The 25,959-nt window shown below is 43.9% G+C and overlaps 20 non-coding genes across 20 annotated transcripts; all 20 read right to left on the bottom strand.

Moving 5' to 3' along the window:
• Positions 1-91: 91 nt before the first annotated feature.
• On the bottom strand, positions 92-163 carry TRNAG-UCC (transfer RNA glycine (anticodon UCC)). The gene has a single exon. It is a non-coding gene; the product is annotated as a tRNA-Gly (tRNA).
• Positions 164-1,675: 1,512 nt separating this feature from the next.
• Positions 1,676-1,747, bottom strand: TRNAG-UCC (transfer RNA glycine (anticodon UCC)). Its single transcript has one exon. It is a non-coding gene; the product is annotated as a tRNA-Gly (tRNA).
• Positions 1,748-2,646: 899 nt separating this feature from the next.
• On the bottom strand, positions 2,647-2,718 carry TRNAG-UCC (transfer RNA glycine (anticodon UCC)). Its single transcript has one exon. It is a non-coding gene; the product is annotated as a tRNA-Gly (tRNA).
• Positions 2,719-4,239: 1,521 nt separating this feature from the next.
• Positions 4,240-4,311, bottom strand: TRNAG-UCC (transfer RNA glycine (anticodon UCC)). Its single transcript has one exon. It is a non-coding gene; the product is annotated as a tRNA-Gly (tRNA).
• An 899-nt stretch (positions 4,312-5,210) lies between these two features.
• TRNAG-UCC (transfer RNA glycine (anticodon UCC)) lies at positions 5,211-5,282 on the bottom strand. Its single transcript has one exon. It is a non-coding gene; the product is annotated as a tRNA-Gly (tRNA).
• Positions 5,283-6,794: 1,512 nt separating this feature from the next.
• Positions 6,795-6,866, bottom strand: TRNAG-UCC (transfer RNA glycine (anticodon UCC)). The gene has a single exon. It is a non-coding gene; the product is annotated as a tRNA-Gly (tRNA).
• An 899-nt stretch (positions 6,867-7,765) lies between these two features.
• TRNAG-UCC (transfer RNA glycine (anticodon UCC)) lies at positions 7,766-7,837 on the bottom strand. The gene has a single exon. It is a non-coding gene; the product is annotated as a tRNA-Gly (tRNA).
• Positions 7,838-9,349: 1,512 nt separating this feature from the next.
• On the bottom strand, positions 9,350-9,421 carry TRNAG-UCC (transfer RNA glycine (anticodon UCC)). The gene has a single exon. It is a non-coding gene; the product is annotated as a tRNA-Gly (tRNA).
• An 899-nt stretch (positions 9,422-10,320) lies between these two features.
• On the bottom strand, positions 10,321-10,392 carry TRNAG-UCC (transfer RNA glycine (anticodon UCC)). The gene has a single exon. It is a non-coding gene; the product is annotated as a tRNA-Gly (tRNA).
• Positions 10,393-12,875: 2,483 nt separating this feature from the next.
• TRNAG-UCC (transfer RNA glycine (anticodon UCC)) lies at positions 12,876-12,947 on the bottom strand. Its single transcript has one exon. It is a non-coding gene; the product is annotated as a tRNA-Gly (tRNA).
• Positions 12,948-14,459: 1,512 nt separating this feature from the next.
• Positions 14,460-14,531, bottom strand: TRNAG-UCC (transfer RNA glycine (anticodon UCC)). The gene has a single exon. It is a non-coding gene; the product is annotated as a tRNA-Gly (tRNA).
• Positions 14,532-15,430: 899 nt separating this feature from the next.
• TRNAG-UCC (transfer RNA glycine (anticodon UCC)) lies at positions 15,431-15,502 on the bottom strand. The gene has a single exon. It is a non-coding gene; the product is annotated as a tRNA-Gly (tRNA).
• A 1,513-nt stretch (positions 15,503-17,015) lies between these two features.
• On the bottom strand, positions 17,016-17,087 carry TRNAG-UCC (transfer RNA glycine (anticodon UCC)). The gene has a single exon. It is a non-coding gene; the product is annotated as a tRNA-Gly (tRNA).
• Positions 17,088-17,986: 899 nt separating this feature from the next.
• Positions 17,987-18,058, bottom strand: TRNAG-UCC (transfer RNA glycine (anticodon UCC)). The gene has a single exon. It is a non-coding gene; the product is annotated as a tRNA-Gly (tRNA).
• A 1,511-nt stretch (positions 18,059-19,569) lies between these two features.
• Positions 19,570-19,641, bottom strand: TRNAG-UCC (transfer RNA glycine (anticodon UCC)). The gene has a single exon. It is a non-coding gene; the product is annotated as a tRNA-Gly (tRNA).
• An 899-nt stretch (positions 19,642-20,540) lies between these two features.
• Positions 20,541-20,612, bottom strand: TRNAG-UCC (transfer RNA glycine (anticodon UCC)). The gene has a single exon. It is a non-coding gene; the product is annotated as a tRNA-Gly (tRNA).
• Positions 20,613-22,113: 1,501 nt separating this feature from the next.
• TRNAG-UCC (transfer RNA glycine (anticodon UCC)) lies at positions 22,114-22,185 on the bottom strand. The gene has a single exon. It is a non-coding gene; the product is annotated as a tRNA-Gly (tRNA).
• An 899-nt stretch (positions 22,186-23,084) lies between these two features.
• On the bottom strand, positions 23,085-23,156 carry TRNAG-UCC (transfer RNA glycine (anticodon UCC)). Its single transcript has one exon. It is a non-coding gene; the product is annotated as a tRNA-Gly (tRNA).
• A 1,501-nt stretch (positions 23,157-24,657) lies between these two features.
• TRNAG-UCC (transfer RNA glycine (anticodon UCC)) lies at positions 24,658-24,729 on the bottom strand. The gene has a single exon. It is a non-coding gene; the product is annotated as a tRNA-Gly (tRNA).
• Positions 24,730-25,628: 899 nt separating this feature from the next.
• TRNAG-UCC (transfer RNA glycine (anticodon UCC)) lies at positions 25,629-25,700 on the bottom strand. The gene has a single exon. It is a non-coding gene; the product is annotated as a tRNA-Gly (tRNA).
• Positions 25,701-25,959: the final 259 nt, after the last annotated feature.

Genomic DNA, 25,959 nt, shown 5'->3' with positions numbered 1-25,959 from the left:
ATCTGGCTGATTAATCTGTTCATGATATTTCCATTTTGTGACATATTGCATTAAAATATATCCAGCTTGCAGAATATATAAGTATTTGTACTGCGTTGGCCGGGAGTCGAACCCGGGTCAACTGCTTGGAAGGCAGCTATGCTCACCACTATACCACCAACGCCCTATGATCTGTATGCTCTCGGTTCTAAACATTACGACCCTGAGTGCAATGTCTATCTTGCACCAGCTTCAACGGTGCATTTGGTTTAGATACCAACATGAAAAGCAGTAGAAAGTTTTTAGCAGAGGGTAAGGAACTGGGATTGTAACCAAGGTCAAAGCTGTGCGGAAGAGAAGAATGGAAAGCAGTAGTACAAATAATAGATATGAACATATAGATGCAGCATGGGAAGCAAAGCAGGGAAGAGAAAGAGAGAACATTCCAGGAAATGCCCAGGAGATAGATAATAGCACAACTAAAAGGGAAGAATGAAATTCAAAGCATGCCCAGAAAAGTGTTTGAAGGTCCCACCAGTCATTTATGCTTATTATTGTGTGTCTTTACTTTCAAAGTACAGGGTGGATCCTTTTACGATCCCTCTCTTGTATTTCAGCAGACACAGATAGTTGAGAAGTCTTTTCTCACATAGCTGGCAAAAGCTTGCGCTTTTACTTGCTGGCAGCCTGGGAATGACAGCTTGGTCCTTGGAAGAAAAATCAAGCAAAATTAGCAGAGGATGGTTTCGATCCATCGACCTCTGGGTTATGGGCCCAGCACGCTTCCGCTGCGCCACTCTGCTCCGTTGTGAAAGTGTTCTCTTTATGCAAATAAGGAGCATTCAGCAGAGTAGAGTGGGATTGGTCGGGCTCTCACCTCATTTGCCTAAGTATATCGCAAGGCATGCTGGGTGCAGAAAAACTTAATCTTCCCCTCTCACAATCAGTCATAACTGAAAGCCAGACACTCTCAGGCACTAGCCGTTTCAAACATTTATCAAGACAGCAGCTCTTGAACCCTCTACATCTCTCTCTGTGATACTAGCGCTAACATGCTCAGGATTTGGCTTTACCTGGGAGCCAGAGATCTACCCGGTGAGGGCTTGCCCGGTGTGAGGCTTTTGAGCGTTTGGGAGCGTTCGGGACGTTGGACAGGAAACTATGCAAATTTCAAGCATCCAACCTTCCTGCTGCTGTGAGAGGCTCTTTCCATGGACATCTGCCTCTTGGATTCCTCTCAACTTGCCTTCTGATAAAACATTTTGTGAGCTGCAGTTACCTTCGACAGCTACGAGGTGGCGCTACATTCAGGTCAGAGCACAAGTATGCAAAAATGTTACGGACTTTGGCCAGATTTATCGGTGGGTCTTGCATATTTTTTTCAGAGGCTAGAAATTGCCTAGAAATGCTTTTTAACATAGAGATGCTGGAGGTATAATGTCTGGTCGGGCCTCAGCCCTTTCATTGCCTGCCCAAAATAACATATTTATTACCAGCACATGTGAATGGCGACTCTGCTTTATGAAACTTATCATATATTAGGACAATGAATATAGCAGAAGGGGCGATTGAGATGTTTGCCTACGTATTTTTTAATTTCTATATATATGGCTGATTAATCTGTTCATGATATTTCCATTTTGTGACATGTTGAACTAAAATATATCCTGCTTGCAGAATACATAAGTATTTGCACTGCGTTGGCTGGGAATCGAACCCGGGTCAACTGCATGGAAGGCAGCTATGCTCACCACTATACCACCAACGCCCTCTGTCATTTATGCTTATTATTGTGTCTCTTTACTTTCAAAGTAAAGGGTGGATCCTTTGACGATCCCTCTCTTGTATTTCAGCAGACACAGATAGTTGAGAAGTCTTTTCTCACATAGCTGGCGCAAGCTTGTGCTTTTCCTTTCTGGCAGCGTGGAAATGACAGCTTGGTCCTTGGAAGGAAAATAAAGCAAATTTAGCAGAGGATGGTTTCGATCCATCGACCTCTGGGTTATGGGCCCAGCACGCTTCCGCTGCGCCACTCTGCTCCTCTGTGAAAGTGTTCTCTTTATGCAGATGAGGAGCATTCAGTGGAGTGACGTGGGCGTTCGGGACGTGAGAGGACGTTGGACAGGAAACTATGCAAATTTGAAGCATCCAACCTTCCTGCTGTAGTCAGAGGCTCTTTCTATGGACATCTGCCTCTTGGATTCCTCTCAACTTGCCCTCTTATGAAACATTTTGTGAGCTGCAGTTACCTCCGATGGCTACAAGGTGGCGCTACATTCAGGTGAGATCACAAGTATGCCCAAAATGTTAGTGACTTTTGCCAGATTTATCGGTGGATCTTGCATATTTTTTTCAGAGGCTAGATATTGCCTAGAAATGCTTTTTAACATAGAGATGCTGGAGTTATAATGTCTGGTCGGGCCTCAGCCCTTTCATTGTCTGCCCACTGTAACATATTTATTACCAGCACATGTGAGTGGTGACTCTGCTTTATGGAACTTATCATATATTAGGGCAATGAATATAGCAGAAGGGGCGATCGAGATGTTTGCCTACGTATTTGTTTATTTTTTTATATCTGGCTGATTAATCTGTTCATGATATTTCCATTTTGTGACATATTGCATTAAAATATATCCAGCTTGCAGAATATATAAGTATTTGTACTGCGTTGGCCGGGAATCGAACCCGGGTCAACTGCTTGGAAGGCAGCTATGCTCACCACTATACCACCAACGCCCTATGATCTGTATGCTCTCGGTTCTAAACATTACGACCCTGAGTGCAATGTCTATCTTGCACCAGCTTCAACGGTGCATTTGGTTTAGATACCAACATGAAAAGCAGTAGAAAGTTTTTAGCAGAGGGTAAGGAACTGGGATTGAAACCAAGGTCAAAGCTGTGCGGAAGAGAAGAATGGAAAGCAGTAGTACAAATAATAGATATGAACATATAGATGCAGCATGGGAAGCAAAGCAGGGAAGAGAAAGAGAGAACATTCCAGGAAATGCCCAGGAGATAGATAATAGCACAACTAAAAGGGAAGAATGAAATTCAAAGCATGCCCAGAAAAGTGTTTGAAGGTCCCACCAGTCATTTATGCTTATTATTGTGTGTCTTTACTTTCAAAGTACAGGGTGGATCCTTTTACGATCCCTCTCTTGTATTTCAGCAGACACAGATAGTTGAGAAGTCTTTTCTCACATAGCTGGCAAAAGCTTGCGCTTTTACTTGCTGGCAGCCTGGGAATGACAGCTTGGTCCTTGGAAGAAAAATCAAGCAAAATTAGCAGAGGATGGTTTCGATCCATCGACCTCTGGGTTATGGGCCCAGCACGCTTCCGCTGCGCCACTCTGCTCCATTGTGAAAGTGTTCTCTTTATGCAAATAAGGAGCATTCAGCAGAGTAGAGTGGGATTGGTCGGGCTCTCACCTCATTTGCCTAAGTATATCGCAAGGCATGCTGGGTGCAGAAAAACTTAATCTTCCCCTCTCACAATCAGTCATAACTGAAAGCCAGACACTCTCAGGCACTAGCCGTTTCAAACATTTATCAAGACAGCAGCTCTTGAACCCTCTATATCTCTCTCTGTGATACTAGCGCTAACATGCTCAGGATTTGGCTTTACCTGGGAGCCAGAGATCTACCCGGTGAGGGCGAGGCTTTTGAGCGTTTGGGAGCGTTTGGGAGCGTTCGGGACGTGAGTGGACGTTGGACAGGAAACTATGCAAATTTCAAGCATCCAACCTTCCTGCTGCAGTGAGAGGCTCTTTCCATGGACATCTGCCTCTTGGATTCCTCTCAACTTGCCTTCTGATAAAACATTTTGTGAGCTGCAGTTACCTTCGACAGCTACGAGGTGGCGCTACATTCAGGTCAGAGCACAAGTATGCAAAAATGTTACGGACTTTGGCCAGATTTATCGGTGGGTCTTGCATATTTTTTTCAGAGGCTAGAAATTGCCTAGAAATGCTTTTTAACATAGAGATGCTGGAGGTATAATGTCTGGTCGGGCCTCAGCCCTTTCATTGCCTGCCCAAAATAACATATTTATTACCAGCACATGTGAATGGCGACTCTGCTTTATGAAACTTATCATATATTAGGACAATGAATATAGCAGAAGGGGCGATTGAGATGTTTGCCTACGTATTTTTTAATTTCTATATATATGGCTGATTAATCTGTTCATGATATTTCCATTTTGTGACATGTTGAACTAAAATATATCCTGCTTGCAGAATACATAAGTATTTGCACTGCGTTGGCCGGGAATCGAACCCGGGTCAACTGCATGGAAGGCAGCTATGCTCACCACTATACCACCAACGCCCTCTGTCATTTATGCTTATTATTGTGTCTCTTTACTTTCAAAGTAAAGGGTGGATCCTTTGACGATCCCTCTCTTGTATTTCAGCAGACACAGATAGTTGAGAAGTCTTTTCTCACATAGCTGGCGCAAGCTTGCGCTTTTCCTTTCTGGCAGCGTGGAAATGACAGCTTGGTCCTTGGAAGGAAAATAAAGCAAATTTAGCAGAGGATGGTTTCGATCCATCGACCTCTGGGTTATGGGCCCAGCACGCTTCCGCTGCGCCACTCTGCTCCTCTGTGAAAGTGTTCTCTTTATGCAGATGAGGAGCATTCAGTGGAGTGACGTGGGCGTTCGGGACGTGAGAGGACGTTGGACAGGAAACTATGCAAATTTGAAGCATCCAACCTTCCTGCTGTAGTCAGAGGCTCTTTCTATGGACATCTGCCTCTTGGATTCCTCTCAACTTGCCCTCTTATGAAACATTTTGTGAGCTGCAGTTACCTCCGATGGCTACAAGGTGGCGCTACATTCAGGTGAGAGCACAAGTATGCCCAAAATGTTAGTGACTTTTGCCAGATTTATCGGTGGATCTTGCATATTTTTTTCAGAGGCTAGATATTGCCTAGAAATGCTTTTTAACATAGAGATGCTGGAGTTATAATGTCTGGTCGGGCCTCAGCCCTTTCATTGTCTGCCCACTGTAACATATTTATTACCAGCACATGTGAGTGGTGACTCTGCTTTATGGAACTTATCATATATTAGGGCAATGAATATAGCAGAAGGGGCGATCGAGATGTTTGCCTACGTATTTGTTTATTTTTTTATATCTGGCTGATTAATCTGTTCATGATATTTCCATTTTGTGACATATTGCATTAAAATATATCCAGCTTGCAGAATATATAAGTATTTGTACTGCGTTGGCCGGGAATCGAACCCGGGTCAACTGCTTGGAAGGCAGCTATGCTCACCACTATACCACCAACGCCCTATGATCTGTATGCTCTCGGTTCTAAACATTACGACCCTGAGTGCAATGTCTATCTTGCACCAGCTTCAACGGTGCATTTGGTTTAGATACCAACATGAAAAGCAGTAGAAAGTTTTTAGCAGAGGGTAAGGAACTGGGATTGAAACCAAGGTCAAAGCTGTGCGGAAGAGAAGAATGGAAAGCAGTAGTACAAATAATAGATATGAACATATAGATGCAGCATGGGAAGCAAAGCAGGGAAGAGAAAGAGAGAACATTCCAGGAAATGCCCAGGAGATAGATAATAGCACAACTAAAAGGGAAGAATGAAATTCAAAGCATGCCCAGAAAAGTGTTTGAAGGTCCCACCAGTCATTTATGCTTATTATTGTGTGTCTTTACTTTCAAAGTACAGGGTGGATCCTTTTACGATCCCTCTCTTGTATTTCAGCAGACACAGATAGTTGAGAAGTCTTTTCTCACATAGCTGGCAAAAGCTTGCGCTTTTACTTGCTGGCAGCCTGGGAATGACAGCTTGGTCCTTGGAAGAAAAATCAAGCAAAATTAGCAGAGGATGGTTTCGATCCATCGACCTCTGGGTTATGGGCCCAGCACGCTTCCGCTGCGCCACTCTGCTCCGTTGTGAAAGTGTTCTCTTTATGCAAATAAGGAGCATTCAGCAGAGTAGAGTGGGATTGGTCGGGCTCTCACCTCATTTGCCTAAGTATATCGCAAGGCATGCTGGGTGCAGAAAAACTTAATCTTCCCCTCTAACAATCAGTCATAACTGAAAGCCAGACACTCTCAGGCACTAGCCGTTTCAAACATTTATCAAGACAGCAGCTCTTGAACCCTCTATATCTCTCTCTGTGATACTAGCGCTAACATGCTCAGGATTTGGCTTTACCTGGGAGCCAGAGATCTACCCGGTGAGGGCTTGCCCGGTGTGAGGCTTTTGAGCGTTTGGGAGCGTTCGGGACGTTGGACAGGAAACTATGCAAATTTCAAGCATCCAACCTTCCTGCTGCAGTGAGAGGCTCTTTCCATGGACATCTGCCTCTTGGATTCCTCTCAACTTGCCTTCTGATAAAACATTTTGTGAGCTGCAGTTACCTTCGACAGCTACGAGGTGGCGCTACATTCAGGTCAGAGCACAAGTATGCAAAAATGTTACGGACTTTGGCCAGATTTATCGGTGGGTCTTGCATATTTTTTTCAGAGGCTAGAAATTGCCTAGAAATGCTTTTTAACATAGAGATGCTGGAGGTATAATGTCTGGTCGGGCCTCAGCCCTTTCATTGCCTGCCCAATATAACATATTTATTACCAGCACATGTGAATGGCGACTCTGCTTTATGAAACTTATCATATATTAGGACAATGAATATAGCAGAAGGGGCGATTGAGATGTTTGCCTACGTATTTTTTAATTTCTATATATATGGCTGATTAATCTGTTCATGATATTTCCATTTTGTGACATGTTGAACTAAAATATATCCTGCTTGCAGAATACATAAGTATTTGCACTGCGTTGGCCGGGAATCGAACCCGGGTCAACTGCTTGGAAGGCAGCTATGCTCACCACTATACCACCAACGCCCTCTGTCATTTATGCTTATTATTGTGTCTCTTTACTTTCAAAGTAAAGGGTGGATCCTTTGACGATCCCTCTCTTGTATTTCAGCAGACACAGATAGTTGAGAAGTCTTTTCTCACATAGCTGGCGCAAGCTTGCGCTTTTCCTTTCTGGCAGCGTGGAAATGACAGCTTGGTCCTTGGAAGGAAAATAAAGCAAATTTAGCAGAGGATGGTTTCGATCCATCGACCTCTGGGTTATGGGCCCAGCACGCTTCCGCTGCGCCACTCTGCTCCTCTGTGAAAGTGATCTCTTTATGCAGATGAGGAGCATTCAGTGGAGTGACGTGGGCGTTCGGGACGTGAGAGGACGTTGGACAGGAAACTATGCAAATTTGAAGCATCCAACCTTCCTGCTGTAGTCAGAGGCTCTTTCTATGGACATCTGCCTCTTGGATTCCTCTCAACTTGCCCTCTTATGAAACATTTTGTGAGCTGCAGTTACCTCCGATGGCTACAAGGTGGCGCTACATTCAGGTGAGAGCACAAGTATGCCCAAAATGTTAGTGACTTTTGCCAGATTTATCGGTGGATCTTGCATATTTTTTTCAGAGGCTAGATATTGCCTAGAAATGCTTTTTAACATAGAGATGCTGGAGTTATAATGTCTGGTCGGGCCTCAGCCCTTTCATTGTCTGCCCACTGTAACATATTTATTACCAGCACATGTGAGTGGTGACTCTGCTTTATGGAACTTATCATATATTAGGGCAATGAATATAGCAGAAGGGGCGATCGAGATGTTTGCCTACGTATTTGTTTATTTTTTTATATCTGGCTGATTAATCTGTTCATGATATTTCCATTTTGTGACATATTGCATTAAAATATATCCAGCTTGCAGAATATATAAGTATTTGTACTGCGTTGGCCGGGAATCGAACCCGGGTCAACTGCTTGGAAGGCAGCTATGCTCACCACTATACCACCAACGCCCTATGATCTGTATGCTCTCGGTTCTAAACATTACGACCCTGAGTGCAATGTCTATCTTGCACCAGCTTCAACGGTGCATTTGGTTTAGATACCAACATGAAAAGCAGTAGAAAGTTTTTAGCAGAGGGTAAGGAACTGGGATTGAAACCAAGGTCAAAGCTGTGCGGAAGAGAAGAATGGAAAGCAGTAGTACAAATAATAGATATGAACATATAGATGCAGCATGGGAAGCAAAGCAGGGAAGAGAAAGAGAGAACATTCCAGGAAATGCCCAGGAGATAGATAATAGCACAACTAAAAGGGAAGAATGAAATTCAAAGCATGCCCAGAAAAGTGTTTGAAGGTCCCACCAGTCATTTATGCTTATTATTGTGTGTCTTTACTTTCAAAGTACAGGGTGGATCCTTTTACGATCCCTCTCTTGTATTTCAGCAGACACAGATAGTTGAGAAGTCTTTTCTCACATAGCTGGCAAAAGCTTGCGCTTTTACTTGCTGGCAGCCTGGGAATGACAGCTTGGTCCTTGGAAGAAAAATCAAGCAAAATTAGCAGAGGATGGTTTCGATCCATCGACCTCTGGGTTATGGGCCCAGCACGCTTCCGCTGCGCCACTCTGCTCCGTTGTGAAAGTGTTCTCTTTATGCAAATAAGGAGCATTCAGCAGAGTAGAGTGGGATTGGTCGGGCTCTCACCTCATTTGCCTAAGTATATCGCAAGGCATGCTGGGTGCAGAAAAACTTAATCTTCCCCTCTAACAATCAGTCATAACTGAAAGCCAGACACTCTCAGGCACTAGCCGTTTCAAACATTTATCTAGACAGCAGCTCTTGAACCCTCTATATCTCTCTCTGTGATACTAGCGCTAACATGCTCAGGATTTGGCTTTACCTGGGAGCCAGAGATCTACCCGGTGAGGGCTTGCCCGGTGTGAGGCTTTTGAGCGTTTGGGAGCGTTCGGGACGTTGGACAGGAAACTATGCAAATTTCAAGCATCCAACCTTCCTGCTGCAGTGAGAGGCTCTTTCCATGGACATCTGCCTCTTGGATTCCTCTCAACTTGCCTTCTGATAAAACATTTTGTGAGCTGCAGTTACCTTCGACAGCTACGAGGTGGCGCTACATTCAGGTCAGAGCACAAGTATGCAAAAATGTTACGGACTTTGGCCAGATTTATCGGTGGGTCTTGCATATTTTTTTCAGAGGCTAGAAATTGCCTAGAAATGCTTTTTAACATAGAGATGCTGGAGGTATAATGTCTGGTCGGGCCTCAGCCCTTTCATTGCCTGCCCAAAATAACATATTTATTACCAGCACATGTGAATGGCGACTCTGCTTTATGAAACTTATCATATATTAGGACAATGAATATAGCAGAAGGGGCGATTGAGATGTTTGCCTACGTATTTTTTAATTTCTATATATATGGCTGATTAATCTGTTCATGATATTTCCATTTTGTGACATGTTGAACTAAAATATATCCTGCTTGCAGAATACATAAGTATTTGCACTGCGTTGGCCGGTAATCGAACCCGGGTCAACTGCTTGGAAGGCAGCTATGCTCACCACTATACCACCAACGCCCTCTGTCATTTATGCTTATTATTGTGTCTCTTTACTTTCAAAGTAAAGGGTGGATCCTTTGACGATCCCTCTCTTGTATTTCAGCAGACACAGATAGTTGAGAAGTCTTTTCTCACATAGCTGGCGCAAGCTTGCGCTTTTCCTTTCTGGCAGCGTGGAAATGACAGCTTGGTCCTTGGAAGGAAAATAAAGCAAATTTAGCAGAGGATGGTTTCGATCCATCGACCTCTGAGTTATGGGCCCAGCACGCTTCCGCTGCGCCACTCTGCTCCTCTGTGAAAGTGTTCTCTTTATGCAGATGAGGAGCATTCAGTGGAGTGACGTGGGCGTTCGGGACGTGAGAGGACGTTGGACAGGAAACTATGCAAATTTGAAGCATCCAACCTTCCTGCTGTAGTCAGAGGCTCTTTCTATGGACATCTGCCTCTTGGATTCCTCTCAACTTGCCCTCTTATGAAACATTTTGTGAGCTGCAGTTACCTCCGATGGCTACAAGGTGGCGCTACATTCAGGTGAGAGCACAAGTATGCCCAAAATGTTAGTGACTTTTGCCAGATTTATCGGTGGATCTTGCATATTTTTTTCAGAGGCTAGATATTGCCTAGAAATGCTTTTTAACATAGAGATGCTGGAGTTATAATGTCTGGTCGGGCCTCAGCCCTTTCATTGTCTGCCCACTGTAACATATTTATTACCAGCACATGTGAGTGGTGACTCTGCTTTATGGAACTTATCATATATTAGGGCAATGAATATAGCAGAAGGGGCGATCGAGATGTTTGCCTACGTATTTGTTTATTTTTTTATATCTGGCTGATTAATCTGTTCATAATATTTCCATTTTGTGACATATTGCATTAAAATATATCCAGCTTGCAGAATATATAAGTATTTGTACTGCGTTGGCCGGGAATCGAACCCGGGTCAACTGCTTGGAAGGCAGCTATGCTCACCACTATACCACCAACGCCCTATGATCTGTATGCTCTCGGTTCTAAACATTACGACCCTGAGTGCAATGTCTATCTTGCACCAGCTTCAACGGTGCATTTGGTTTAGATACCAACATGAAAAGCAGTAGAAAGTTTTTAGCAGAGGGTAAGGAACTGGGATTGAAACCAAGGTCAAAGCTGTGCGGAAGAGAAGAATGGAAAGCAGTAGTACAAATAATAGATATGAACATATAGATGCAGCATGGGAAGCAAAGCAGGGAAGAGAAAGAGAGAACATTCCAGGAAATGCCCAGGAGATAGATAATAGCACAACTAAAAGGGAAGAATGAAATTCAAAGCATGCCCAGAAAAGTGTTTGAAGGTCCCACCAGTCATTTATGCTTATTATTGTGTGTCTTTACTTTCAAAGTACAGGGTGGATCCTTTTACGATCCCTCTCTTGTATTTCAGCAGACACAGATAGTTGAGAAGTCTTTTCTCACATAGCTGGCAAAAGCTTGCGCTTTTACTTGCTGGCAGCCTGGGAATGACAGCTTGGTCCTTGGAAGAAAAATCAAGCAAAATTAGCAGAGGATGGTTTCGATCCATCGACCTCTGGGTTATGGGCCCAGCACGCTTCCGCTGCGCCACTCTGCTCCGTTGTGAAAGTGTTCTCTTTATGCAAATAAGGAGCATTCAGCAGAGTAGAGTGGGATTGGTCGGGCTCTCACCTCATTTGCCTAAGTATATCGCAAGGCATGCTGGGTGCAGAAAAACTTAATCTTCCCCTCTCACAATCAGTCATAACTGAAAGCCAGACACTCTCAGGCACTAGCCGTTTCAAACATTTATCAAGACAGCAGCTCTTGAACCCTCTATATCTCTCTCTGTGATACTAGCGCTAACATGCTCAGGATTTGGCTTTACCTGGGAGCCAGAGATCTACCCGGTGAGGGCTTGCCCGGTGTGAGGCTTTTGAGCGTTTGGGAGCGTTCGGGACGTTGGACAGGAAACTATGCAAATTTCAAGCATCCAACCTTCCTGCTGCAGTGAGAGGCTCTTTCCATGGACATCTGCCTCTTGGATTCCTCTCAACTTGCCTTCTGATAAAACATTTTGTGAGCTGCAGTTACCTTCGACAGCTACGAGGTAGCGCTACATTCAGGTCAGAGCACAAGTATGCAAAAATGTTACGGACTTTGGCCAGATTTATCGGTGGGTCTTGCATATTTTTTTCAGAGGCTAGAAATTGCCTAGAAATGCTTTTTAACATAGAGATGCTGGAGGTATAATGTCTGGTCGGGCCTCAGCCCTTTCATTGCCTGCCCAAAATAACATATTTATTACCAGCACATGTGAATGGCGACTCTGCTTTATGAAACTTATCATATATTAGGACAATGAATATAGCAGAAGGGGCGATTGAGATGTTTGCCTACGTATTTTTTAATTTCTATATATATGGCTGATTAATCTGTTCATGATGTTTCCATTTTGTGACATGTTGAACTAAAATATATCCTGCTTGCAGAATACATAAGTATTTGCACTGCGTTGGCCGGGAATCGAACCCGGGTCAACTGCTTGGAAGGAAGCTATGCTCACCACTATACCACCAACGCCCTCTGTCATTTATGCTTATTATTGTGTCTCTTTACTTTCAAAGTAAAGGGTGGATCCTTTGACGATCCCTCTCTTGTATTTCAGCAGACACAGATAGTTGAGAAGTCTTTTCTCACATAGCTGGCGCAAGCTTGCGCTTTTCCTTTCTGGCAGCGTGGAAATGACAGCTTGGTCCTTGGAAGGAAAATAAAGCAAATTTAGCAGAGGATGGTTTCGATCCATCGACCTCTGGGTTATGGGCCCAGCACGCTTCCGCTGCGCCACTCTGCTCCTCTGTGAAAGTGTTCTCTTTATGCAGATGAGGAGCATTCAGTGGAGTGACGTGGGCGTTCGGGACGTGAGAGGACGTTGGACAGGAAACTATGCAAATTTGAAGCATCCAACCTTCCTGCTGTAGTCAGAGGCTCTTTCTATGGACATCTGCCTCTTGGATTCCTCTCAACTTGCCCTCTTATGAAACATTTTGTGAGCTGCAGTTACCTCCGATGGCTACAAGGTGGCGCTACATTCAGGTGAGAGCACAAGTATGCCCAAAATGTTAGTGACTTTTGCCAGATTTATCGGTGGATCTTGCATATTTTTTTCAGAGGCTAGATATTGCCTAGAAATGCTTTTTAACATAGAGATGCTGGAGTTATAATGTCTGGTCGGGCCTCAGCCCTTTCATTGTCTGCCCACTGTAACATATTTATTACCAGCACATGTGAGTGGTGACTCTGCTTTATGGAACTTATCATATATTAGGGCAATGAATATAGCAGAAGGGGCGATCGAGATGTTTGCCTACGTATTTGTTTATTTTTTTATATCTGGCTGATTAATCTGTTCATGATATTTCCATTTTGTGACATATTGCATTAAAATATATCCAGCTTGCAGAATATATAAGTATTTGTACTGCGTTGGCCGGGAATCGAACCCGGGTCAACTGCTTGGAAGGCAGCTATGCTCACCACTATACCACCAACGCCCTATGATCTGTATGCTCTCGGTTCTAAACATTACGACCCTGAGTGCAATGTCTATCTTGCACCAGCTTCAACGGTGCATTTGGTTTAGATACCAACATGAAAAGCAGTAGAAAGTTTTTAGCAGAGGGTAAGGAACTGGGATTGAAACCAAGGTCAAAGCTGTGCGGAAGAGAAGAATGGAAAGCAGTAGTACAAATAATAGATATGAACATATAGATGCAGCATGGGAAGCAAAGCAGGGAAGAGAAAGAGAGAACATTCCAGGAAATGCCCAGGAGATAGATAATAGCACAACTAAAAGGGAAGAATGAAATTCAAAGCATGCCCAGAAAAGTGTTTGAAGGTCCCACCAGTCATTTATGCTTATTATTGTGTGTCTTTACTTTCAAAGTACAGGGTGGATCCTTTTACGATCCCTCTCTTGTATTTCAGCAGACACAGATAGTTGAGAAGTCTTTTCTCACATAGCTGGCAAAAGCTTGCGCTTTTACTTGCTGGCAGCCTGGGAATGACAGCTTGGTCCTTGGAAGAAAAATCAAGCAAAATTAGCAGAGGATGGTTTCGATCCATCGACCTCGGGGTTATGGGCCCAGCACGCTTCCGCTGCGCCACTCTGCTCCGTTGTGAAAGTTTTCTCTTTATGCAAATAAGGAGCATTCAGCAGAGTAGAGTGGGATTGGTCGGGCTCTCACCTCATTTGCCTAAGTATATCGCAAGGCATGCTGGGTGCAGAAAAACTTAATCTTCCCCTCTAACAATCAGTCATAACTGAAAGCCAGACACTCTCAGGCACTAGCCGTTTCAAACATTTATCAAGACAGCAGCTCTTGAACCCTCTATATCTCTCTCTGTGATACTAGCGCTAACATGCTCAGGATTTGGCTTTACCTGGGAGCCAGAGATCTACCCGGTGAGGGCTTGCCCGGTGTGAGGCTTTTGAGTGTTTGGGAGCGTTCGGGACGTTGGACAGGAAACTATGCAAATTTCAAGCATCCAACCTTCCTGCTGCAGTGAGAGGCTCTTTCCATGGACATCTGCCTCTTGGATTCCTCTCAACTTGCCTTCTGATAAAACATTTTGTGAGCTGCAGTTACCTTCGACAGCTACGAGGTGGCGCTACATTCAGGTCAGAGCACAAGTATGCAAAAATGTTACGGACTTTGGCCAGATTTATCGGTGGGTCTTGCATATTTTTTTCAGAGGCTAGAAATTGCCTAGAAATGCTTTTTAACATAGAGATGCTGGAGGTATAATGTCTGGTCGGGCCTCAGCCCTTTCATTGCCTGCCCAAAATAACATATTTATTACCAGCACATGTGAATGGCGACTCTGCTTTATGAAACTTATCATATATTAGGACAATGAATATAGCAGAAGGGGCGATTGAGATGTTTGCCTACGTATTTTTTAATTTCTATATATATGGCTGATTAATCTGTTCATGATATTTCCATTTTGTGACATGTTGAACTAAAATATATCCTGCTTGCAGAATACATAAGTATTTGCACTGCGTTGGCCGGGAATCGAACCCGGGTCAACTGCTTGGAAGGCAGCTATGCTCACCACTATACCACCAACGCCCTCTGTCATTTATGCTTATTATTGTGTCTCTTTACTTTCAAAGTAAAGGGTGGATCCTTTGACGATCCCTCTCTTGTATTTCAGCAGACACAGATAGTTGAGAAGTCTTTTCTCACATAGCTGGCGCAAGCTTGCGCTTTTCCTTTCTGGCAGCGTGGAAATGACAGCTTGGTCCTTGGAAGGAAAATAAAGCAAATTTAGCAGAGGATGGTTTCGATCCATCGACCTCTGGGTTATGGGCCCAGCACGCTTCCGCTGCGCCACTCTGCTCCTCTGTGAAAGTGTTCTCTTTATGCAGATGAGGAGCATTCAGTGGAGTGACGTGGGCGTTCGGGACGTGAGAGGACGTTGGACAGGAAACTATGCAAATTTGAAGCATCCAACCTTCCTGCTGTAGTCAGAGGCTCTTTCTATGGACATCTGCCTCTTGGATTCCTCTCAACTTGCCCTCTTATGAAACATTTTGTGAGCTGCAGTTACCTCCGATGGCTACAAGGTGGCGCTACATTCAGGTGAGAGCACAAGTATGCCCAAAATGTTAGTGACTTTTGCCAGATTTATCGGTGGATCTTGCATATTTTTTTCAGAGGCTAGATATTGCCTAGAAATGCTTTTTAACATAGAGATGCTGGAGTTATAATGTCTGGTCGGGCCTCAGCCCTTTCATTGTCTGCCCACTGTAACATATTTATTACCAGCACATGTGAGTGGTGACTCTGCTTTATGGAACTTATCATATATTAGGGCAATGAATATAGCAGAAGGGGCGATCGAGATGTTTGCCTACGTATTTGTTTATTTTTTTATATCTGGCTGATTAATCTGTTCATGATATTTCCATTTTGTGACATATTGCATTAAAATATATCCAGCTTGCAGAATATATAAGTATTTGTACTGCGTTGGCCGGGAATCGAACCCGGGTCAACTGCTTGGAAGGCAGCTATGCTCACCACTATACCACCAACGCCCTATGATCTGTATGCTCTCGGTTCTAAACATTACGACCCTGAGTGCAATGTCTATCTTGCACCAGCTTCAACGGTGCATTTGGTTTAGATACCAACATGAAAAGCAGTAGAAAGTTTTTAGCAGAGGGTAAGGAACTGGGATTGAAACCAAGGTCAAAGCTGTGCGGAAGAGAAGAATGGAAAGCAGTAGTACAAATCATAGATATGAACATATAGATGCAGCATGGGAAGCAAAGCAGGGAAGAGAAAGAGAGAACATTCCAGGAAATGCCCAGGAGATAGATAATAGCACAACTAAAAGGGAAGAATGAAATTCAAAGCATGCCCAGAAAAGTGTTTGAAGGTCCCACCAGTCATTTATGCTTATTATTGTGTGTCTTTACTTTCAAAGTACAGGGTGGATCCTTTTACGATCCCTCTCTTGTATTTCAGCAGACACAGATAGTTGAGAAGTCTTTTCTCACATAGCTGGCAAAAGCTTGCGCTTTTACTTGCTGGCAGCCTGGGAATGACAGCTTGGTCCTTGGAAGAAAAATCAAGCAAAATTAGCAGAGGATGGTTTCGATCCATCGACCTCTGGGTTATGGGCCCAGCACGCTTCCGCTGCGCCACTCTGCTCTGTTGTGAAAGTGTTCTCTTTATGCAAATAAGGAGCATTCAGCAGAGTAGAGTGGGTATTGGTCGGGCTCTCACCTCATTTGCCTAAGTATATCGCAAGGCATGCTGGGTGCAGAAAAACTTAATCTTCCCCTCTCACAATCAGTCATAACTGAAAGCCAGACACTCTCAGGCACTAGCCGTTTCAAACATTTATCAAGACAGCAGCTCTTGAACCCTCTATATCTCTCTCTGTGATACTAGCGCTAACATGCTCAGGATTTGGCTTTACCTGGGAGCCAGAGATCTACCCGGTGAGGGCTTGCCCGGTGTGAGGCTTTTGAGCGTTTTGGAGCGTTCGGGACGTTGGACAGGAAACTATGCAAATTTCAAGCATCCAACCTTCCTGCTGCAGTGAGAGGCTCTTTCCATGGACATCTGCCTCTTGGATTCCTCTCAACTTGCCTTCTGATAAAACATTTTGTGAGCTGCAGTTACCTTCGACAGCTACGAGGTGGCGCTACATTCAGGTCAGAGCACAAGTATGCAAAAATGTTACGGACTTTGGCCAGATTTATCGGTGGGTCTTGCATATTTTTTTCAGAGGCTAGAAATTGCCTAGAAATGCTTTTTAACATAGAGATGCTGGAGGTATAATGTCTGGTCGGGCCTCAGCCCTTTCATTGCCTGCCCAAAATAACATATTTATTACCAGCACATGTGAATGGCGACTCTGCTTTATGAAACTTATCATATATTAGGACAATGAATATAGCAGAAGGGGCGATTGAGATGTTTGCCTACGTATTTTTTAATTTCTATATATATGGCTGATTAATCTGTTCATGATATTTCCATTTTGTGACATGTTGAACTAAAATATATCCTGCTTGCAGAATACATAAGTATTTGCACTGCGTTGGCCGGGAATCGAACCCGGGTCAACTGCTTGGAAGGCAGCTATGCTCACCACTATACCACCAACGCCCTCTGTCATTTATGCTTATTATTGTGTCTCTTTACTTTCAAAGTAAAGGGTGGATCCTTTGACGATCCCTCTCTTGTATTTCAGCAGACACAGATAGTTGAGAAGTCTTTTCTCACATAGCTGGCGCAAGCTTGCGCTTTTCCTTTCTGGCAGCGTGGAAATGACAGCTTGGTCCTTGGAAGGAAAATAAAGCAAATTTAGCAGAGGATGGTTTCGATCCATCGACCTCTGGGTTATGGGCCCAGCACGCTTCCGCTGCGCCACTCTGCTCCTCTGTGAAAGTGTTCTCTTTATGCAGATGAGGAGCATTCAGTGGAGTGACGTGGGCGTTCGGGACGTGAGAGGACGTTGGACAGGAAACTATGCAAATTTGAAGCATCCAACCTTCCTGCTGTAGTCAGAGGCTCTTTCTATGGACATCTGCCTCTTGGATTCCTCTCAACTTGCCCTCTTATGAAACATTTTGTGAGCTGCAGTTACCTCCGATGGCTACAAGGTGGCGCTACATTCAGGTGAGAGCACAAGTATGCCCAAAATGTTAGTGACTTTTGCCAGATATATCGGTGGATCTTGCATATTTTTTTCAGAGGCTAGATATTGCCTAGAAATGCTTTTTAACATAGAGATGCTGGAGTTATAATGTCTGGTCGGGCCTCAGCCCTTTCATTGTCTGCCCACTGTAACATATTTATTACCAGCACATGTGAGTGGTGACTCTGCTTTATGGAACTTATCATATATTAGGGCAATGAATATAGCAGAAGGGGCGATCGAGATGTTTGCCTACGTATTTGTTTATTTTTTTATATCTGGCTGATTAATCTGTTCATGATATTTCCATTTTGTGACATATTGCATTAAAATATATCCAGCTTGCAGAATATATAAGTATTTGTACTGCGTTGGCCGGGAATCGAACCCGGGTCAACTGCTTGGAAGGCAGCTATGCTCACCACTATACCACCAACGCCCTATGATCTGTATGCTCTCGGTTCTAAACATTACGACCCTGAGTGCAATGTCTATCTTGCACCAGCTTCAACGGTGCATTTGGTTTAGATACCAACATGAAAAGCAGTAGAAAGTTTTTAGCAGAGGGTAAGGAACTGGGATTGAAACCAAGGTCAAAGCTGTGTGGAAGAGAAGAATGGAAAGCAGTAGTACAAATCATAGATATGAACATATAGATGCAGCATGGGAAGCAAAGCAGGGAAGAGAAAGAGAGAACATTCCAGGAAATGCCCAGGAGATAGATAATAGCACAACTAAAAGGGAAGAATGAAGTTCAAAGCATGCCCAGAAAAGTGTTTGAAGGTCCCACCAGTCATTTATGCTTATTATTGTGTGTCTTTACTTTCAAAGTACAGGGTGGATCCTTTTACGATCCCTCTCTTGTATTTCAGCAGACACAGATAGTTGAGAAGTCTTTTCTCACATAGCTGGCAAAAGCTTGCGCTTTTACTTGCTGGCAGCCTGGGAATGACAGCTTGGTCCTTGGAAGAAAAATCAAGCAAAATTAGCAGAGGATGGTTTCGATCCATCGACCTCTGGGTTATGGGCCCAGCACGCTTCCGCTGCGCCACTCTGCTCCGTTGTGAAAGTGTTCTCTTTATGCAAATAAGGAGCATTCAGCAGAGTAGAGTGGGATTGGTCGGGCTCTCACCTCATTTGCCTAAGTATATCGCAAGGCATGCTGGGTGCAGAAAAACTTAATCTTCCCCTCTCACAATCAGTCATAACTGAAAGCCAGACACTCTCAGGCACTAGCCGTTTCAAACATTTATCAAGACAGCAGCTCTTGAACCCTCTATATCTCTCTCTGTGATACTAGCGCTAACATGCTCAGGATTTGGCTTTACCTGGGAGCCAGAGATCTACCCAGTGAGGGCGAGGCTTTTGAGCGTTTGGGAGCGTTCGGGACGTGAGTGGACGTTGGACAGGAAACTATGCAAATTTCAAGCATCCAACCTTCCTGCTGCAGTGAGAGGCTCTTTCCATGGACATCTGCCTCTTGGATTCCTCTCAACTTGCCTTCTGATAAAACATTTTGTGAGCTGCAGTTACCTTCGACAGCTACGAGGTGGCGCTACATTCAGGTCAGAGCACAAGTATGCAAAAATGTTACGGACTTTGGCCAGATTTATCGGTGGGTCTTGCATATTTTTTTCAGAGGCTAGAAATTGCCTAGAAATGCTTTTTAACATAGAGATGCTGGAGGTATAATGTCTGGTCGGGCCTCAGCCCTTTCATTGCCTGCCCAAAATAACATATTTATTACCAGCACATGTGAATGGCGACTCTGCTTTATGAAACTTATCATATATTAGGACAATGAATATAGCAGAAGGGGCGATTGAGATGTTTGCCTACGTATTTTTTAATTTCTATATATATGGCTGATTAATCTGTTCATGATATTTCCATTTTGTGACATGTTGAACTAAAATATATCCTGCTTGCAGAATACATAAGTATTTGCACTGCGTTGGCCGGGAATCGAACCTGGGTCAACTGCATGGAAGGCAGCTATGCTCACCACTATACCACCAACGCCCTCTGTCATTTATGCTTATTATTGTGTCTCTTTACTTTCAAAGTAAAGGGTGGATCCTTTGACGATGCCTCTCTTGTATTTCAGCAGACACAGATAGTTGAGAAGTCTTTTCTCACATAGCTGGCGCAAGCTTGCGCTTTTCCTTTCTGGCAGCGTGGAAATGACAGCTTGGTCCTTGGAAGGAAAATAAAGCAAATTTAGCAGAGGATGGTTTCGATCCATCGACCTCTGGGTTATGGGCCCAGCACGCTTCCGCTGCGCCACTCTGCTCCTCTGTGAAAGTGTTCTCTTTATGCAGATGAGGAGCATTCAGTGGAGTGACGTGGGCGTTCAGGACGTGAGAGGACGTTGGACAGGAAACTATGCAAATTTGAAGCATCCAACCTTCCTGCTGTAGTCAGAGGCTCTTTCTATGGACATCTGCCTCTTGGATTCCTTTCAACTTGCCCTCTTATGAAACATTTTGTGAGCTGCAGTTACCTCCGATGGCTACAAGGTGGCGCTACATTCAGGTGAGAGCACAAGTATGCCCAAAATGTTAGTGACTTTTGCCAGATTTATCGGTGGATCTTGCATATTTTTTTCAGAGGCTAGATATTGCCTAGAAATGCTTTTTAACATAGAGATGCTGGAGTTATAATGTCTGGTCGGGCCTCAGCCCTTTCATTGTCTGCCCACTGTAACATATTTATTACCAGCACATGTGAGTGGTGACTCTGCTTTATGGAACTTATCATATATTAGGGCAATGAATATAGCAGAAGGGGCGATCGAGATGTTTGCCTACGTATTTGTTTATTTTTTTATATCTGGCTGATTAATCTGTTCATGATATTTCCATTTTGTGACATATTGCATTAAAATATATCCAGCTTGCAGAATATATAAGTATTTGTACTGCGTTGGCCGGGAATCGAACCCGGGTCAACTGCTTGGAAGGCAGCTATGCTCACCACTATACCACCAACGCCCTATGATCTGTATGCTCTCGGTTCTAAACATTACGACCCTGAGTGCAATGTCTATCTTGCACCAGCTTCAACGGTGCATTTGGTTTAGATACCAACATGAAAAGCAGTAGAAAGTTTTTAGCAGAGGGTAAGGAACTGGGATTGAAACCAAGGTCAAAGCTGTGCGGAAGAGAAGAATGGAAAGCAGTAGTACAAATAATAGATATGAACATATAGATGCAGCATGGGAAGCAAAGCAGGGAAGAGAAAGAGAGAACATTCCAGGAAATGCCCAGGAGATAGATAATAGCACAACTAAAAGGGAAGAATGAAATTCAAAGCATGCCCAGAAAAGTGTTTGAAGGTCCCACCAGTCATTTATGCTTATTATTGTGTGTCTTTACTTTCAAAGTACAGGGTGGATCCTTTTACGATCCCTCTCTTGTATTTCAGCAGACACAGATAGTTGAGAAGTCTTTTCTCACATAGCTGGCAAAAGCTTGCGCTTTTACTTGCTGGCAGCCTGGGAATGACAGCTTGGTCCTTGGAAGAAAAATCAAGCAAAATTAGCAGAGGATGGTTTCGATCCATCGACCTCTGGGTTATGGGCCCAGCACGCTTCCGCTGCGCCACTCTGCTCCGTTGTGAAAGTGTTCTCTTTATGCAAATAAGGAGCATTCAGCAGAGTAGAGTGGGATTGGTCGGGCTCTCACCTCATTTGCCTAAGTATATCGCAAGGCATGCTGGGTGCAGAAAAACTTAATCTTCCCCTCTAACAATCAGTCATAACTGAAAGCCAGACACTCTCAGGCACTAGCCGTTTCAAACATTTATCAAGACAGCAGCTCTTGAACCCTCTATATCTCTCTCTGTGATACTAGCGCTAACATGCTCAGGATTTGGCTTTACCTGGGAGCCAGAGATCTACCCGGTGAGGGCGAGGCTTTTGAGCGTTTGGGAGCGTTCGGGACGTTGGACAGGAAACTATGCAAATTTCAAGCATCCAACCTTCCTGCTGCAGTGAGAGGCTCTTTCCATGGACATCTGCCTCTTGGATTCCTCTCAACTTGCCTTCTGATAAAACATTTTGTGAGCTGCAGTTACCTTCGACAGCTACGAGGTGGCGCTACATTCAGGTCAGAGCACAAGTATGCAAAAATGTTACGGACTTTGGCCAGATTTATCGGTGGGTCTTGCATATTTTTTTCAGAGGCTAGAAATTGCCTAGAAATGCTTTTTAACATAGAGATGCTGGAGGTATAATGTCTGGTCGGGCCTCAGCCCTTTCATTGCCTGCCCAAAATAACATATTTATTACCAGCACATGTGAATGGCGACTCTGCTTTATGAAACTTATCATATATTAGGACAATGAATATAGCAGAAGGGGCGATTGAGATGTTTGCCTACGTATTTTTTAATTTCTATATATATGGCTGATTAATCTGTTCATGATATTTCCATTTTGTGACATGTTGAACTAAAATATATCCTGCTTGCAGAATACATAAGTATTTGCACTGCGTTGGCCGGGAATCGAACCCGGGTCAACTGCTTGGAAGGCAGCTATGCTCACCACTATACCACCAACGCCCTCTGTCATTTATGCTTATTATTGTGTCTCTTTACTTTCAAAGTAAAGGGTGGATCCTTTGACGATCCCTCTCTTGTATTTCAGCAGACACAGATAGTTGAGAAGTCTTTTCTCACATAGCTGGCGCAAGCTTGCGCTTTTCCTTTCTGGCAGCGTGGAAATGACAGCTTGGTCCTTGGAAGGAAAATAAAGCAAATTTAGCAGAGGATGGTTTCGATCCATCGACCTCTGGGTTATGGGCCCAGCACGCTTCCGCTGCGCCACTCTGCTCCTCTGTGAAAGTGTTCTCTTTATGCAGATGAGGAGCATTCAGTGGAGTGACGTGGGCGTTCGGGACGTGAGAGGACGTTGGACAGGAAACTATGCAAATTTGAAGCATCCAACCTTCCTGCTGTAGTCAGAGGCTCTTTCTATGGACATCTGCCTCTTGGATTCCTCTCAACTTGCCCTCTTATGAAACATTTTGTGAGCTGCAGTTACCTCCGATGGCTACAAGGTGGCGCTACATTCAGGTGAGAGCACAAGTATGCCCAAAATGTTAGTGACTTTTGCCAGATTTATCGGTGGATCTTGCATATTTTTTTCAGAGGCTAGATATTGCCTAGAAATGCTTTTTAACATAGAGATGCTGGAGTTATAATGTCTGGTCGGGCCTCAGCCCTTTCATTGTCTGCCCACTGTAACATATTTATTACCAGCACATGTGAGTGGTGACTCTGCTTTATGGAACTTATCATATATTAGGGCAATGAATATAGCAGAAGGGGCGATCGAGATGTTTGCCTACGTATTTGTTTATTTTTTTATATCTGGCTGATGAATCTGTTCATGATATTTCCATTTTGTGACATATTGCATTAAAATATATCCAGCTTGCAGAATATATAAGTATTTGTACTGCGTTGGCCGGGAATCGAACCCGGGTCAATTGCTTGGAAGGCAGCTATGCTCACCACTATACCACCAACGCCCTATGATCTGTATGCTCTCGGTTCTAAACATTACGACCCTGAGTGCAATGTCTATCTTGCACCAGCTTCAACGGTGCATTTGGTTTAGATACCAACATGAAAAGCAGTAGAAAGTTTTTAGCAGAGGGTAAGGAACTGGGATTGAAACCAAGGTCAAAGCTGTGCGGAAGAGAAGAATGGAAAGCAGTAGTACAAATAATAGATATGAACATATAGATGCAGCATGGGAAGCAAAGCAGGGAAGAGAAAGAGAGAACATTCCAGGAAATGCCCAGGAGATAGATAATAGCACAACTAAAAGGGAAGAATGAAATTCAAAGCATGCCCAGAAAAGTGTTTGAAGGTCCCACCAGTCATTTATGCTTATTATTGTGTGTCTTTACTTTCAAAGTACAGGGTGGATCCTTTTACGATCCCTCTCTTGTATTTCAGCAGACACAGATAGTTGAGAAGTCTTTTCTCACATAGCTGGCAAAAGCTTGCGCTTTTACTTGCTGGCAGCCTGGGAATGACAGCTTGGTCCTTGGAAGAAAAATCAAGCAAAATTAGCAGAGGATGGTTTCGATCCATCGACCTCTGGGTTATGGGCCCAGCACGCTTCCGCTGCGCCACTCTGCTCCGTTGTGAAAGTGTTCTCTTTATGCAAATAAGGAGCATTCAGCAGAGTAGAGTGGGATTGGTCGGGCTCTCACCTCATTTGCCTAAGTATATCGCAAGGCATGCTGGGTGCAGAAAAACTTAATCTTCCCCTCTAACAATCAGTCATAACTGAAAGCCAGACACTCTCAGGCACTAGCCGTTTCAAACATTTATCAAGACAGCAGCTCTTGAACCCTCTATATCTCTCTCTGTGATACTAGCGCTAACATGCTCAGGATTTGGCTTTACCTGGGAGCCAGAGATCTACCCGGTGAGGGCGAGGCTTTTGAGCGTTTGGGAGCGTTGTGGACGTTGGACAGGAAACTATGCAAATTTCAAGCATCCAACCTTCCTGCTGCAGTGAGAGGCTCTTTCCATGGACATCTGCCTCTTGGATTCCTCTCAACTTGCCTTCTGATAAAACATTTTGTGAGCTGCAGTTACCTTCGACAGCTACGAGGTGGCGCTACATTCAGGTCAGAGCACAAGTATGCAAAAATGTTACGGACTTTGGCCAGATTTATCGGTGGGTCTTGCATATTTTTTTCAGAGGCTAGAAATTGCCTAGAAATGCTTTTTAACATAGAGATGCTGGAGGTATAATGTCTGGTCGGGCCTCAGCCCTTTCATTGCCTGCCCAAAATAACATATTTATTACCAGCACATGTGAATGGCGACTCTGCTTTATGAAACTTATCATATATTAGGACAATGAATATAGCAGAAGGGGCGATTGAGATGTTTGCCTACGTATTTTTTAATTTCTATATATATGGCTGATTAATCTGTTCATGATATTTCCATTTTGTGACATGTTGAACTAAAATATATCCTGCTTGCAGAATACATAAGTATTTGCACTGCGTTGGCCGGGAATCGAACCCGGGTCAACTGCTTGGAAGGCAGCTATGCTCACCACTATACCACCAACGCCCTCTGTCATTTATGCTTATTATTGTGTCTCTTTACTTTCAAAGTAAAGGGTGGATCCTTTGACGATCCCTCTCTTGTATTTCAGCAGACACAGATAGTTGAGAAGTCTTTTCTCACATAGCTGGCGCAAGCTTGCGCTTTTCCTTTCTGGCAGCGTGGAAATGACAGCTTGGTCCTTGGAAGGAAAATAAAGCAAATTTAGCAGAGGATGGTTTCGATCCATCGACCTCTGGGTTATGGGCCCAGCACGCTTCCGCTGCGCCACTCTGCTCCTCTGTGAAAGTGTTCTCTTTATGCAGATGAGGAGCATTCAGTGGAGTGACGTGGGCGTTCGGGACGTGAGAGGACGTTGGACAGGAAACTATGCAAATTTGAAGCATCCAACCTTCCTGCTGTAGTCAGAGGCTCTTTCTATGGACATCTGCCTCTTGGATTCCTCTCAACTTGCCCTCTTATGAAACATTTTGTGAGCTGCAGTTACCTCCGATGGCTACAAGGTGGCGCTACATTCAGGTGAGAGCACAAGTATGCCCAAAATGTTAGTGACTTTTGCCAGATTTATCGGTGGATCTTGCATATTTTTTTCAGAGGCTAGATATTGCCTAGAAATGCTTTTTAACATAGAGATGCTGGAGTTATAATGTCTGGTCGGGCCTCAGCCCTTTCATTGTCTGCCCACTGTAACATATTTATTACCAGCACATGTGAGTGGTGACTCTGCTTTATGGAACTTATCATATATTAGGGCAATGAATATAGCAGAAGGGGCGATCGAGATGTTTGCCTACGTATTTGTTTATTTTTTTATATCTGGCTGATTAATCTGTTCATGATATTTCCATTTTGTGACATATTGCATTAAAATATATCCAGCTTGCAGAATATATAAGTATTTGTACTGCGTTGGCCGGGAATCGAACCCGGGTCAACTGCTTGGAAGGCAGCTATGCTCACCACTATACCACCAACGCCCTATGATCTGTATGCTCTCGGTTCTAAACATTACGACCCTGAGTGCAATGTCTATCTTGCACCAGCTTCAACGGTGCATTTGGTTTAGATACCAACATGAAAAGCAGTAGAAAGTTTTTAGCAGAGGGTAAGGAACTGGGATTGAAACCAAGGTCAAAGCTGTGCGGAAGAGAAGAATGGAAAGCAGTAGTACAAATAATAGATATGAACATATAGATGCAGCATGGGAAGCAAAGCAGGGAAGAGAAAGAGAGAACA

The sequence above is a fragment of the Lissotriton helveticus genome, chromosome 11 (genome assembly GCF_964261635.1).
Source record: "Lissotriton helveticus chromosome 11, aLisHel1.1, whole genome shotgun sequence".
Lineage (NCBI taxonomy): Eukaryota > Metazoa > Chordata > Amphibia > Caudata > Salamandridae > Lissotriton > Lissotriton helveticus.
This window is presented reverse-complemented; position numbering and strand designations above follow the sequence as displayed.